This window comes from Trachemys scripta, chromosome 2 (assembly GCF_013100865.1).
Source record: "Trachemys scripta elegans isolate TJP31775 chromosome 2, CAS_Tse_1.0, whole genome shotgun sequence".
Classification (NCBI taxonomy): Eukaryota; Metazoa; Chordata; order Testudines; family Emydidae; genus Trachemys; species Trachemys scripta.
Window position 1 is genome coordinate 87,800,641 of NC_048299.1, and position 14,628 is coordinate 87,815,268.

General features: G+C 41.2%; 1 protein-coding gene across 2 annotated transcripts in view; it reads right to left on the reverse strand.

The window, feature by feature from the left end:
- Window positions 1–14,628, reverse strand: part of ELMO1 (engulfment and cell motility 1) — a 322,852-nt gene that overhangs the window by 87,853 nt on the left and 220,371 nt on the right. The gene's annotated exons all lie outside the window — the stretch shown is intronic.

Here is a 14,628-nt window from a genome sequence, read left to right on the forward strand (position 1 = left end):
AATCCTTCTCTGCCTCAGGTCCCCATTTTTACAGATGGGATAATACTTCCTTTCTTCCACCCTTTATCTATCTGATTTATTTAGATTAAAAAAAAATAAATGGAGATATCCTATCTCCTAGAACTGGAAGGGACCTTTCAAGGTCATCGAGTCCAGCCCCCTGCCTTCACTAGCAGGACCAAGTACTGATTTTGCCCCAGATCCCTAAGTGGCCCCCTCAAGGATTGAACTCACAACCCTGGGTTTAGCAGGCCAACTATAACATGAGTAAAAATGAGAAGTCCACTTAACAAAGCACTTCCCAGATCATTTTTTTTTTCTTTTCTAGAATGAAGCTGGTTTGGACCTGCAGATTGGCAAGAGAGGGTTCAACACCCCAAATATGCTACTCATCTGCTTACCTCTAAATCAGAAACAGATGAAGTAGTTGAATGATTACAGGCTTGGCCAAGTGTTCCAATACAAAAGAACAGACAATTATTTAAACAAATTAAGATTCTTTTGAATCCATGGAAAACATATTAGACATTAATACAGCCTTTGACAGCACATTTCATAGCCTACCACTTTTTAAAGACATGCTGTACAATGGATACTATAGGTTGGCTGAATAATCAAACAGTTACACCAACAAACAGATGAAGGAGCCCCAGGAAAAGGAAAGAGAAAGAAGAGGAAAGGGTAAGAAGAAGAAGAAGAGGAGGAAGAAATACAAGGGAGATATAATAAGGGTGACCATTGTTTTATGGACAGCTTGATGAAGGAGGTTACTTTAGTAGAGATTTTCAGAGAACTAGGGTTACTGTGGGCCAGATTCTGACATCCTTACTCATGTTGAATAAATAGTATCTTATTCCACCCAGAAGTCAATGGCACTACTTGTGGACTACGGTGCTACTAAGTGTAAGTAAAAGTATCAGAACCTAGGTTCTTTTGTTCTGAAATGTATTGAAATCTAAAATGCAGAAAATTGCATGTGGCATTTCAACATTTTCTACAAGGGAGACTTCTAAATCACATGGTTTAATTCCCCCTCAGCTCCACCCCTACATCAGACAACATTCTCCTTCCTGGCCAAGTCTAAACATTGGCAATAAATGTCGCTTCAAAGGGAGTAAACAATGAGCAACGAAACCCTCCCAAAGAAGCCAAAACAATCCATCCGATCATATGGGTAGGAAACTGAGATTCTCATCCCCAGGCAAGATTCACCAGAGCAATGTGCTGTCCACTGGCAGAGGAAAAGGGGGTAATAAGGGGCTCAGTGCTCATTTGCAGCCATTTCTGCCATACCTGTGTGCACCAGTGTGGAGAAGCTAAGAAGTGCAGAGCACCTTAAGCTCCACTATCCTGAGAGAAGCAGAGTGTGGGTCCACACTCTGGATGCAGTACATTTTTATTAGACACATATGTCCAAAGACAAAAGGAATTATGGAAGTTCAGCATGTCTCAGGATCAGGCTCTGAGGACTAAATTTGTATCTGGGGTAACTTCATTCTCTTCAGGGGAGTTGGAGCTGCAGCAGAAATGAATTTGGCCCTGAGAAACAGCTGCAAAAGGTCAAGAGAGTGTATGAGAACAGTAGAATGGCTCAGAACTAAGAATAAACAAAGACCTATGTAAACTTAGATTAGCTTGAACGTCTCCCTTCAGTAGCTGTCTTTAATAGAACCAGTGGGTGCCTGTGGTAACAGCCTTTCTCTGCTTTTCCTTTTCCTATACAGCACCAGTCTGGTTCATCAAAGCAGGAGCTAATCTTTTATTTTACAATCTTAAATAAGTTTAATGTTATATAAGTTGAAGTTTTAAGACCTTGAAATATAGCCCAAAAGATCTGGTTAAGCAACTAAGTTCTTGGAGATTTGTTCACCCTTTTTCTCTTTTTAAACAAATTCTATAAATGTATCCTTTAGCTGGAGAAGAATTACATTTTTATGAAGCTTCTTTATGTTTTCTAGCTAATTGTTTCAGTTGTAAGTTGGCAAGCAATGTTCATGTTCCAGAAAGATAAAGCTGTCAGGTTCTAAATGTAACTGTATACTTCAGGCTTACCAATGAACAGCATCCATTACTACATCAGCTGCTACCATTAGGTAGGAAAAAAAGGTGAGAAGTGCAGAAACCTCAAAGGTCTACCGTTTTTCATGCTGAGAGAGCTCTTCTTCCCTGTTATATTTCCATCTTCTTCTTTCTTAAGCACCATTACTTCACCAAAAAACAAAAACCAAACTAAACAAACAACAACAACCTGAGATGCTGTAGTGTGCTTGTAAGGACCTCCTGATGCCCACTGGCAGAGGGCACAGGGGTACATAGATCCTCAGGGATCACCAAAAGAATGTCAAGTAAGGTATCTAATGAAAGCCTGTGTCACACTGCTCATCATAATCACTGCAAGATGCATACATGGGAAATATGTGAGGAGTTATGTACATATGCTGAAAATTATGTTCTCTGGCCTTGTATCAATTATCCTGCTGTCACAGGAGCGAGCGAGCGGTGCCATAACAGTGGAGCTGCTGAGGGCTCCCAGTGCTGCCATAGGGCCGGTGACACTCGATGCCTGCAGGCACAAGGTGCAGGGAAGGCTGTGGTCCTGGCTGGGGTCTCTGCTCTGCCCAGCACCTTTTACCTGCAGAGATCGGGTGTCACCAGCTCTGCAGCAGCACAGGGAGCACTCTGCAGCCCCATTGTCACATCAGTGAGTGAGCAGGGCAGAGCAGAGACCTCCAGCCAGGAGGAGGAAGGTATGCCCCAGGCTGAAGGGGAGGCCACCCAGCTGCTGACTGGCTCCTGCCCCCTCAATTATCCTAACTCCCAAACATCTGGATAAAATTTGTGTCCCCCAGCTAATTTGGATGGACTGTATTTTTAAATGTACATATACTTTTAAATGTCTCATTAGTTTTTAATGGCTCAGATTTAGGGAGTCAGATGGGATGATCTGCTTGTCTCTTCTGGCTTTAAACTCTATGACTCCATGGGTAACATCCTCTACAGGCAGGTTATATCAAAATTGACCACTCAAGGGTTTCTTGTATCTCTCTGACTAATTTGGTGCCTGACCCCGTGCCCACTGAAAGTCAGTGGAAAACCTTCAAGAGCAAATCCCTATGATTACTCCCAAACTGCAGTGTATTATACACGGTGCTACACATTCGCTTTACCACCAGCCTAGCTACTAGTTATTTCTAAAGCCCAATGCTCTACTAGGTGCCAGGTTAAACTACTCTCTATTTAAAGACTATGAAGAACAGTGTTGGATCTTGATGAGACATACACCACTGACCACAGAGGGTTTGGATTATCACTCTTGTAAATCGGTGGTTAAGTGTTCTGAATTACTACAGGATTACAAGCAGAGCAGATATACTTTCATTCAAGGACTGAAGTGCTGTTGTCAAACAGTCAAACACACTTTGATCACCATGTCCATCTACCCTGAAAAATGTACATAAAATATCAGAAATCTATTCTGTTCCATCTTCTTTTCTTTTTAAACATACAACATAAACCTTGTATAAGAAAAAATCTTCAGAACTCTGTACTGTTTTTAGCAGGGAAATAAAATGAGTTGAATGGCTTTGTGGAAACTGTATTTTTTATCATTTTATTTATATTTTTGGCTGTATTAATATGCTCATTTTAACTGAGTTCTTTTCAAAAGATGCTTTTAAAAAAAGATAGGTTAGAAAAATGACCTCGTTTAAGTTTGCAAAGGCAAGGTTTGATAAAATAACCGGTAACGATAGAGATCTATAAATTTCGGAGAAGTTTGCATTTCCAATAATAACCATGCATTTTGCATTAGTAAGGAGCCTTCCAGGACTGTAGGGCAAAATAAAATTCATAGTATTAACAGATTATTTATAGCATTTACATTGCATTTAATAAATGCCTTTTCTCCTTATCAAGACTTACAAATCCAAATACCTTGATTGCCCTCTTCTCCCTTGTGAAGCATGATAGATCATTTTCATAGACCTCTACAATGGAGTTGGACATTTTAAAGCTACAGTAAAAGCAACTTCTGTCCCACATGCTGCTCTTCCTTTCAAAGGTACCTCACCTACTTTACTTAAGGGCTTGGTTCTGCAACCCTTTTTCATATTGGCTAGCACTTCCCCATGTGGGGAATCCCCTTGAAATCAATAAGACTGTTCATATGAATAAGTACTACTTAGCACAAGTAGAGATCGTAGAATCTGGCACTAAGTAAGCAGTTCCTAGATAAAAATGAAAGCTGATTTATCCACTTTATTTCCATCTGTGTCTCTTTTGTGGGATTCTCTAATCCATTAAACACTGCCCATTGGGACCATTGACTAACAATGTCCACACAAGGGCTATTTACGTTGCTAATATGATGGCTGTCATCTTGGCCAACACACCAGGGTTTAGTTAGAACCGGTGATCTCCACAGCTACAAGCATGAGCCGCTATCACTGGAGCTCAAAAGCCAGTGCTCCATAACTGGGGCCGTAACAGCCTCATGATCTGCTATGCAAGCACAGATGGGGCACCTGTAACACACACTTATCAGGGGGTTATACTATCACTAGTTTGGTCAGAGTGGTTTTAAAAATGGTGGAAAGGTTTAAAAAAAAAAATGTCCCAAGGGCTTTTGAGGCTTTGCTTTAGTGATCATTATTTGTATCAGCTGATTCAAAGAACAAAAACCTCACACTACTCTACTAGTGTAGGATGCAGGTCAGAGGAGTTCAGGTGCAGGCTTTCAGCAAGAGCTCTACTCATTCATTATATACCAAAATTATTGCTTTTTTTAACCACTGACTCACGGTGAGCGCCTCAGAGTTTTCCTTTTGCTTTACCAGAAAGTGCAGTTTGACATTCTGCACCCCGATGTCTGTTTTCCTCCACAGGACAAAAGGCCTTCACTAAAGATTGTGGGTAAAATCCAGTCTCCACTAAAGTCAATGGGAGTTTTGCTATTGACTTCAATGGGGCCAGCCTTTCACTCTGGGATTTTTGTTTTTAGGCAACTCCAGAATCCATATCCCGGCTCTGATGTGTGTAAGCACCCTGATCCCCTAAACACTCTCCCCTTACCAGTGCCTCAGACATAAGTAATTTGCACTGAAGTTATACAGGCACTTGTGGTGGCTAGAATACAAGTGCATGATCAAAAAGGGTCAGAATTCAGCTCCAGGTGTCTGCATATGGAAGAGGAGGTCATGATGAAATGTACGCAATTCTACAATCACAAGAATTATACAGCTCAACCCTACAACAAACGACAACAACCTCTGGGATCTTCAGTTCAATAATCCGTTTAAATCATAACTCAGACTAACTTCTGGAACACGTAGCAGCAAATCCTTAGTGTTTAAGTTTAAAAGTATATATTTAACTGTGGTGCTTTCTTATATTTTTCAGGATGCAAATCTATCATACATTTCTCCTACTGAGAAAAATAAGTCTTATCTACTAGCCAATACTCAATATTGCCAAACAGTATTTAAAAAAACAAGTATTTCCTCCTGGGGTCAGGCCTCATAGCACACTGCTCTGTAATCCTAAAAGCTGTCATACAACCAGTAATTTCTTTGTCTTACAAAATCAGTGACAAAGTGTTGGTGCTCAGGTTTGTACCACTACACTGTCTGATATTTGCTCCAGTGAAGAAATTTCTATTTAAAAGTTTTTGGCTTATTGCATATATATTATATTAAAAAATCACAGTCATTAAATTCACAGGGCCTGATCCTTATTCAGGCAAAACTGTTACTAGCATCAGTGAGAATTTTGTCTGAGCAATACTACAGATCAGGCCCACTACTCTCAAATAATGGTAATCTTGCAAGCAAGATTTATGGGGTGATTTATGGGTTTGTGCAACATATGAGAATCAATTATTTCATCAACTTTAAGTTCCGCCTATGACCTGGCTATTTGATTAGAAACCAGCACAATTCCCCTGGTTTCAACCATAGAGGGGACCTACATTAAGAACACACTTATCTTGAAACCATGTTGTTGCCCTTTGGGTTTTTAGGTTAAACCAAACCTGGAACTCAAAAGGAAGACTCAGAGAGTGATAGCCCATAAGAATCAAAACAGAAGAAAACATTTGCACAACTACTATGAATGGAATCCAGAGAGTTTTGCAAAGTTCTACTAAATTACTTTTTAAAAATGGTTTATTCTAGCATTTAAAGACAGAAAAATCCTGGGCCAAACTTCTACGTATAACAGAGCCTAAAATCACTGCACCTGTGCGTGCAAATTGGAACTTTTGGCTCAAACTGTGTTTGTGCATGTCTGCTTACCTTATCTGTGTGCGAGAACAGTCATGTGCGTAGAAGGGTGGGATTTTATGGGCATAACATACATTGTGAAGGGTTGCCAAGTTTGGTTGGACATATTCCTGTTGCCCTTTTCCAGGTTCTGGCAAACAAAGCTAGGGACACCATCCCTTCCCCATCCTGGCTAATAGCCATTATGGACTTATCCTCCATGAACTTATTTAGTTCTTTTTTGAACCCTTGTTATAGTCTTGGCCTTCACAACATCCTCTGGCAAAGAGTTCTACAAGTTGACTGTTATGAGGAGTAAATAACACGTATTTATTTTCTACACACCAGTCATGATTTTATAGACCTCTATCATATCCCCCCCTTAGCTGTCTCTTTTCCAAGATGAAAAGTCCCAGTCTTATTAATCTCTCCTCATACTGAAGCCATTCCATATCCCTAATCATTTTTGTTGCCCTTTTCTGAAGCTTTTCCAATTCCAATATATCTTTTTTGAGATGGGGCAACCACATCAGCACTTAGACCAGGGGGTTCTCAAACTGGGGGTCGGGACCCCTCAGGGGGTCACGAGGTTATTTCATGGGGGGTCGCAAGCTGTCAGCCTCCACTCCAAACCCCACTTTGCCTCTAGCATTTATAATGGTGTTACATATATAAAAAAGTGGTTTTAATTTAGGGGGGGGGGGGAGTCACACCCAGAGGCTTGCTATGTGAAAGGGGTCACCAATACAAAAGTTTGAGAACCATTGATCTATCCCTTTCTTAATGATTCCCAACATTCTGTTAGCTTTTTTGACTGCCGCTGCACATTGAGTGGATGTTTTCAGAGAACAATCCATGACTCCAAGCTTTCTTAAATGGTAACAGCTAATTTAGATCCCATCATTTTATATGTATAGTTGGGATTATGTTTTCCAAAGTGCATTACTTTGCATTTATCAACATTGAATTTAATCAGCCATTTTGTTGCCCAGTCACCCAGTTTATACTCCCCTGAGGAATAAATTAACTTCCTATATATTGGGATTAGCAGGCTCCACAGCGTTGCTGTGTCCCACTCTCACACAGGTGCGCAAGAAAGGTTGGGGACGAACGGAGTCTCGACTCTATCCTCAAATGCGCCCAGTGGTGTAGTTACATCGGTGCTTTAGGAAGCATGAGCTGTGACTGGTGTAGACCTGTCACAGGTCACTACCTCCCCAGAGCAGCAGGGAAACTGTGTGTGTGTGGGGGGGTGGGGGGCGAAGGGGAAGACTGACTCCCTGAGTTGCTCCAGGGACAGCACAACACAACACTGCCCTTTACTATAGGTTAGATCACAAATCGATGATCCAGCCCAAAGATAGCATCCGAGTGTTATCACAGTACAATTTCGAAGGATATCTAAAACCTTTCATTGTTTTTTCCCCCCAATTCTGCAAAATTACCTTGGGGAGGCTAAGAAAGAAAGAAAGACACGGTCACATCAGCAGTATCTTACCCTGAAGCTACTCCATTAATTCTTAGCATCCGTGGATGCATTCTTTTTATAAGTGTGAATCCATTCAAATCTTTTCACTATCTCCCCCACTTTTAGCCATTCATTACTGTGGGTGCCAGGATAAAATGGCAATGCTACAGACATGGTTTCTAATTTTCTTTTTATCAGCTGTAATGGTGTCTGGGTAGAAACCTTTTCTGAAGTGCAAATTGGAAGTGGATCCATAGGTCAGGCTGCAAGCTTACTTATATTCGAAAACCTCACTTGAAAAACCTTTTGTGTGGCATCAAACATGCTTCAGGATGTGAATCTTGAAACATATACCTGTAAAAGCTTTTCTCAGCATGATGTTTCACATTATGAGGAAACTAAAGTACAAAAAGAAATGAAGACGACTAGACTGTGGTTCCTAGCTATATAATGAGCACTTTCTTCACTACAACAATAGCACTGACAAATGCAGTCCACCAATTCAGATTCAAAGTACACTGTTTGACACATTAATTTGACACTGGTCTAATAATAATCTTCTTTTTATCACATTACAAGATTGAATTAGCACAATACAGTAGAGCCTTGACTTTCCAAATCCAAGCTAACCAAAGTTCTTGATTACTGAAAGTCACATATGTCGTGTCCACGAATTTGGCATGTTTTTATAGGCATTACACTTTATGCATTGAATTAATTAAACGGATGAGCCTGGCAGAGTTCATACTGTAAAGTCTGCAGGAAAAGGGCTCTCTCCTGCAGAGTTTGCAAGCTCTGAAGCCTCTCCTACTGAGCATATAAATTCTGCAGGTTACTGGCACCCAGGACCGCTGCTTATCAGCCACTTTGCTTTTCTAAATGAACATCACGTCCCTCATTATTTGGGGGCGGGGAGATAATTGAATTTTTATTATAAGTGAATGCGTATACTGCACTCAGAAGTGTTGTGAAAAGGGAAATAATGCTATTGGTCTATCTCTATATGGCCTCCATTACTAGAACAAGTTCTTCAACCTAGGTCTCCTGTATTTTAGGCTAGTGTCCTCAATGATAAACCACACTTCCTCTCATACAAGGGGGCTATCGCTGCTGCTTTGCCAGCTATGGCAGTATTTGCCAACTATAGGCATAGTCCCTCCGGGAAAGGAGGAAGGGCACTAGATGGTGGAAGGCAGGGCAGAGAAGAGGATCAATATGGGTGAGGAAAGCTGTAGGTCCCAGAATCACCCCTTTCCCCTACAGACACACTTCAAACATGCTACCACATCAGCAAAGAAAGCAGATGAAAGCTCCCAGACAGTTACCCTATGTCCTGATATTACTTCCAGGAGCGGGAGAACTAATATAAAGATGGCTACACTGCTTGATGCTGGTACTACTGCTGTCCCCTTCCCACCAAAGAGCAGCATTTCCAGTTAGAGAGGGGGTACCTATTACACTGTTCTACACACTGACACCTTCTCCTTGCTGCCATCCATTGTAGCCTCTGGGAACCTCAGGACGGGATAGGGGAACTCTAACATTTAAGGCTCCGCTGTATGATAGTGCTGCCTGCTGCTGTCCATCACAGTCCCCTCAAGAATGCCAGTGCTGGTTGGGAGGATGGAAATAGAAGGATGTTATATGTTGGAAGATGCATGTTGTGGATGGCAGTCGTTTTATTTATTATTTATTGTAATATTAATTAATTATTATTATTTAGAAGGGGCTGTGGTTTGTTTTTGGGGGTTTCTGGATCATTGCAGGAGGGTAGGGGAAAGTAGCATTTTTCTTTTTGTATCAAGAATCTGACTCCATACACACTCTCTCTCTCTCTCTCTCTCTCTCTCATGTGAATGGGGTTTGGGATGGGCCTTTGGGTGATTTTATAAAAATGTCGGTGTCTGATGTGTCAACAGCTGGGAGTAACTGGCCAATAAATCTCTTTGTGAATTAGTGGGATGCCAAAGGGAGTGGGGCTGACTCTGTGGCGATATTCTTTGCCTTCCCATCGTAAGTACATTTTTTAAAGGATCTGATGCATATTGAGGAAGATGGCCCAGGGCAGCTGCTGCACTCTTCTGAGATGACCATGGACCAGTTAGGCCACCACACAGCACTGAAGGCATTTGTATGTTGATCAAAAAGAAGGTGCCAAGTTGACTGTCCACTAGATATGGGCATAATCAGACCTGGTAATGGTTATTGAGGTCATTCTGGATGAGTCTTACAAGGAGGAGATAGATGAACTGTTTTAGAAGCCTCCCTACCTCCCAAAACCCTCAAAAAACCCACTTCTGTTCTCATGCTGGTATAAATGAGAAGTAGTTCAATTGAAATCAATGACTTTACTGTCAATTTATGAATTTTACTGTAAAACCTGTGTCAGATGGGAATCGGGCCCTAACTGTAAGAGAGAAAGTGGGTGACACGACTCGAACTTGAACATGTATGTTTATACTACACAGTTCCAAATCATTCTAATTTGTATTGTAAGACTTGCTTTTAAACCCTCAGGGTTTAAGATCTCTGTAATTGAGAACAGTCAAAAGTGTTCTTTTCAGAAAAAAAACATTAAGTGGATACAATAAAATTAAAACACCGGGATAGGGTTAAGTGTTCTTCTAAAGTTCTGTGCTTAGCTGCACTCTAATTGCAAATGACATATGTGAGGTAAGCAACATGTGACTTCTCTTTACTAGACCATTCCTGCCAAAAATCTTTTTGCATGCCACCTAGAGCTTTAAGACAATGCAAGAACAATGGCAGGTCTGTAAAATCTGCCAGAGTTGACAGTTCCTATTGTTCAGAAAACTTTTGTGAAGCATAGACGTTTTCAGATTAATGCTGCAAATTCTGAACAAAATGGGTGTCAAGCTAATCGATGGGCTTTCATGATTCAATCTTTTGTTTTCTTGCTGTTCCATTTTCATCCTGTGCTGACTATTTCTCTGTGTGCGCGCGTACACTTGTATCTGTGCGCATACACTATTCAAGGTGTACTTGCGTGTTTGGAAGGAAAGGAGAAGAGGCATCTCTCTGTTATTGGGCCAATATTTGAATTTGGACACGTCTTCTTAGGTCCTCTCTCTCTCTCTCTCTCTTTTTTTTTTTACTGTAGATTAATTTTTCCATAAAAAACTTATTTTGCACCACAACAGTAAACAAAAAATAGAACCTGCTTTGATTTGAGGTTATCATCCATGGCAGTTTTATTCAGAGCAATCTGTGATTTTATCTTCCCCACTTACCACCTGGCAAATGGAATTTGGCTTTACAAACAAGGTGTGCCAACTTATTTGATTAACAGGGTGAAAATAAACAAGAGGTAGGCAAAAATGATGACACTGGTGGCTTTAGCATCAATGCAGTGAACAGTTCACCTGGGTTCACAATGGCTACAGTGTTTCCACTGAAGTGAAATGAGGGTTACGTTCCAGGGAAAAATGAAATACTCCAATTAAAAATCTTTAACTATGTAAAAATATACAGAAACTGTGTAAAATCTACAGCCATCTGCTCTACTGTTTCTCTGTTAAAGGAAGCATCCCTTCTAGCCTTCTGCTGTATTTGCCCAGTAAAGATTAATGTCATGTAAATGAGGCTCTACAAGTGTATGAAGAACCACAGAGAAATGGTTAACACAGTAAAAGCACATATCTGAAAGCAAGTCGAGTCAAGTCAACAGCTAGAAGCAATTTACTGTACAATGTCTACTCCATTTGGTTTTGTATTTATTTTAAGGTGTTATTCTTGCTGCAGGAAAGGAGAAACAATTAAAGGTCTTTGCAATAAGGTCTTACAGCTCATCTCCCAAGAAAAATGTAAGCAAAAAATGTGGGCCAGATTCACAGCTGGTGGAAACTGGTATAGCTCTATTGAAAACATTTTTTAAAAAAGACACAGGAGCCCACTGAACAAAGTGTTTTCCAAGTCTACCCAGGAAATTAAAGCTACCCCAAGATGGCATCCTTCAGCACTGTATGTCCTGATTGCTGCTAACATGCCACAATCCTCACTGAAGTCCACCTGCTCTTCTCTTGCTGGAATCCTTATTGTCTGAGACTCTGACATTGTTTGCTTACACTCTAATATGCAGCATGCCTCTACTGACTGCAAACAACTGTTCTATATACCATAAAGGCCAAAAATCTAATTCAAAATGGATCTTTAATTTCAGCACTGATTTTTCTAACTCAGCCACCACAGTGGGTTGAAGCCATAAGATAGACTGCTATGATCCACTACCCAAAGCTTAGCAATTAAAGGCTCTCTCTCCCCACCCCCTTCCTTTTATCTGCTAATGTACAGGGATAGACAAGTAAATAAATCCCTTCAAACAAGGTTAGGGAGATATAGGAATTCTGTCAGTCAAACGGTATTTGGTTAACGATAGTGACTGAACTTGACACATTTATATTCTGTTTGAACTACATTTCTGAAGCACTAGCAAGAATTCAGATAACGTTTTAGCACTGTAATAACCTTACAATATATTTCTCTCTAACCCAAATATTACCAGTCTTAAGACACAGCAGAAAGCAGAAAGCCATTGTTTGATTGAATTTAAGTGTGTATTTCAGTGCCTGTGAAAGGTGGTCAAAAGGACAGCCCTGGAAATTACAGCACAGGAGAGGTACACTCCAGGCAGTACACCCAGCTGTCCTTTCAATCAAACATGCCAAACCCGTGAATAAAATATAGAAATTTGGGTTGTTTTTGGCTTAATTGGCTTGTGAGTTGCTTGTTGGCTATTTTTGGCTTGTAGCTTGTTTGACTTGTAGCTTGTTCCTTCTTTTTTTTGATCGGCTCCCAGCAAGCAGGGGCAAGGGGCAAGCGGGGCAAGAGAGAGTCAGGGGTGCACAGTGGGCCCACCACAGTCCCAGCCTGCACACCGGGGGGATCTAGTCACATAGAGTGTTGGGGTTCTTAGGACTGGCTTGTTTTGGCCTTGCTTTGAAATAGGATTAGCTTCATTTTTGGCATATTGTTAAAGTTGGGGTGCTTATTTACCACGTGAAAGTTGGCAACTGTGCTTTCAATGTGTCTCAGCCCTGACACAGAGGGACCACCTCTAAGATTGTGAGTGGGCACCTCTCTCTGCTTAGGCTGTCATCTGTGATGATGTTTTTAGTGATGCAGATGCCAATATACAATAGATGAATAAGCTGCCTGCTAGCACAGCAGATACATTATTCTCTCCTTTCCAGGATTTAGTTTTCATCACTTAGTGCCACTTAGCATTGAGGGTAAGTTCCCCAATAATGGACAATGGTTGCAAACATATCATTTCTCCCCTTTGCAAAGATCAGGAAAGTGACTTAGTTTGTAGTCAAATTGTCACAGAATATCTGGGGACACTATTTTAATAAAAGATGCCCCAAGGGTCACTGGTAAATGTAGAAAGCAGCGACCAATACTGTAATGGTCAAGAAGAAAAAGAATTCAAACATAACCTATGGTCTTCTGGAATTAGCGATGAATTATCTTAAACGTTCACAAATAATTAGAAGAGCCAACTCCACCTTTCATTAAGAGACATCTTGATTGTATTAATATAATAGAATCCTACGTTCTATATTTTAAAAAAATCATTTTCAGAGAATTCTTGAAAATTACACACACACACACAATATATATTTACAATATATTTCTCTTTAACCCAAATATTATCAGACACACACACATATTCCTTTTCTAGCCACAACATCCTAACCAGGCTCTATTTCAGGAGCGGCCAAACTGTAGCTCTTTTACCATTAAAATGCGGCTCGCGGAGCCCCCCAATATCCCTCCATTCTCCACCTACCAGATTGGGGGGGTGGAGGAAGCTCAGGACTTCTGCCTTGCAGTGGGGTGGTGCAGTAGGGACTTCTGCCCAGCAGGGAGGTGCGTATCAGGGCTTCTGCCCAGCGAGGAGGGGTTCTTGGGGCTTCTGCCCTGTGTGGCGCACCTGCCAGGGCTTGGGGCTTCAGCAGGAGCAGGGCTGAAGCCTCAACCCCCGGCTCCCGGCAGGTTTGCTCTGGCTCTCGAACTTCTGAAGATTGTCATATGTGGCTCAGAGGGCCAGTAAGTTTGGCCACTCCTGCTCTATTCCTTTCATGAAAGGAATGAGTCTTGTACAGTACCTCTGCCTGCCACAATATGTGAGGAAATATCTAGAGAGCAAAACTGTTCAGTTTAGCAGTGTCTGAAAAGGAGACTCTTGGGATGAAATTTTCAGGCAGCAGTGTAGCAACTTAGGCTCACAGTAGTTCTTAGCATTGGGAAAGGAAATTGTCTGCTTAACTCCTCACGTACACACACCATGCTGAACGTGGACCCCTAGAAGCAGCTTCATTCTGTGTTTCCATTAGGTTTGGTTATGATTTCTTCCAAAGATCATGGCCAGATATAGCCACAAAGGAAAACATTTGTTGTTTCTAGTTTCATCCTCTCTCCTACGTGCTATCCTAACCCAGATAAATGAACTGCGCACAGTGAGAGTCATCCAAGAGCTTTGAGCAGCAAAGCTCTCAGTCCAATGAGAAGTACCTGATCAAATATAAACAAGGATGGGTCAAAGGATGGGACGGTGTAACCCCACTGACTTCAACGGACGGATGAATTTGCTCCACTGATTCTAACTGTGCAGCATCTACTTAACAGGATCTAAACTGACGAGTCACAAGAGGCAGGAGAATCAAGTTCCAATGTATGCCCCCACCTGAGGAAAGACAGGTACTCTCTGTGCTTGCCCTGCATTCACTTGCTTAGTGAAGAAACAAAGGTCTCCTTCTTGTCTCAGAGTTTACAATTAGAAGAGAGCTTGCCACTGAAATTAATTTTTAAAAATAACTGAAATAAAGGGCAGTAAAGGCATGATTCACTATGTTGAAAACAGTGATGGATGATCAACAACTA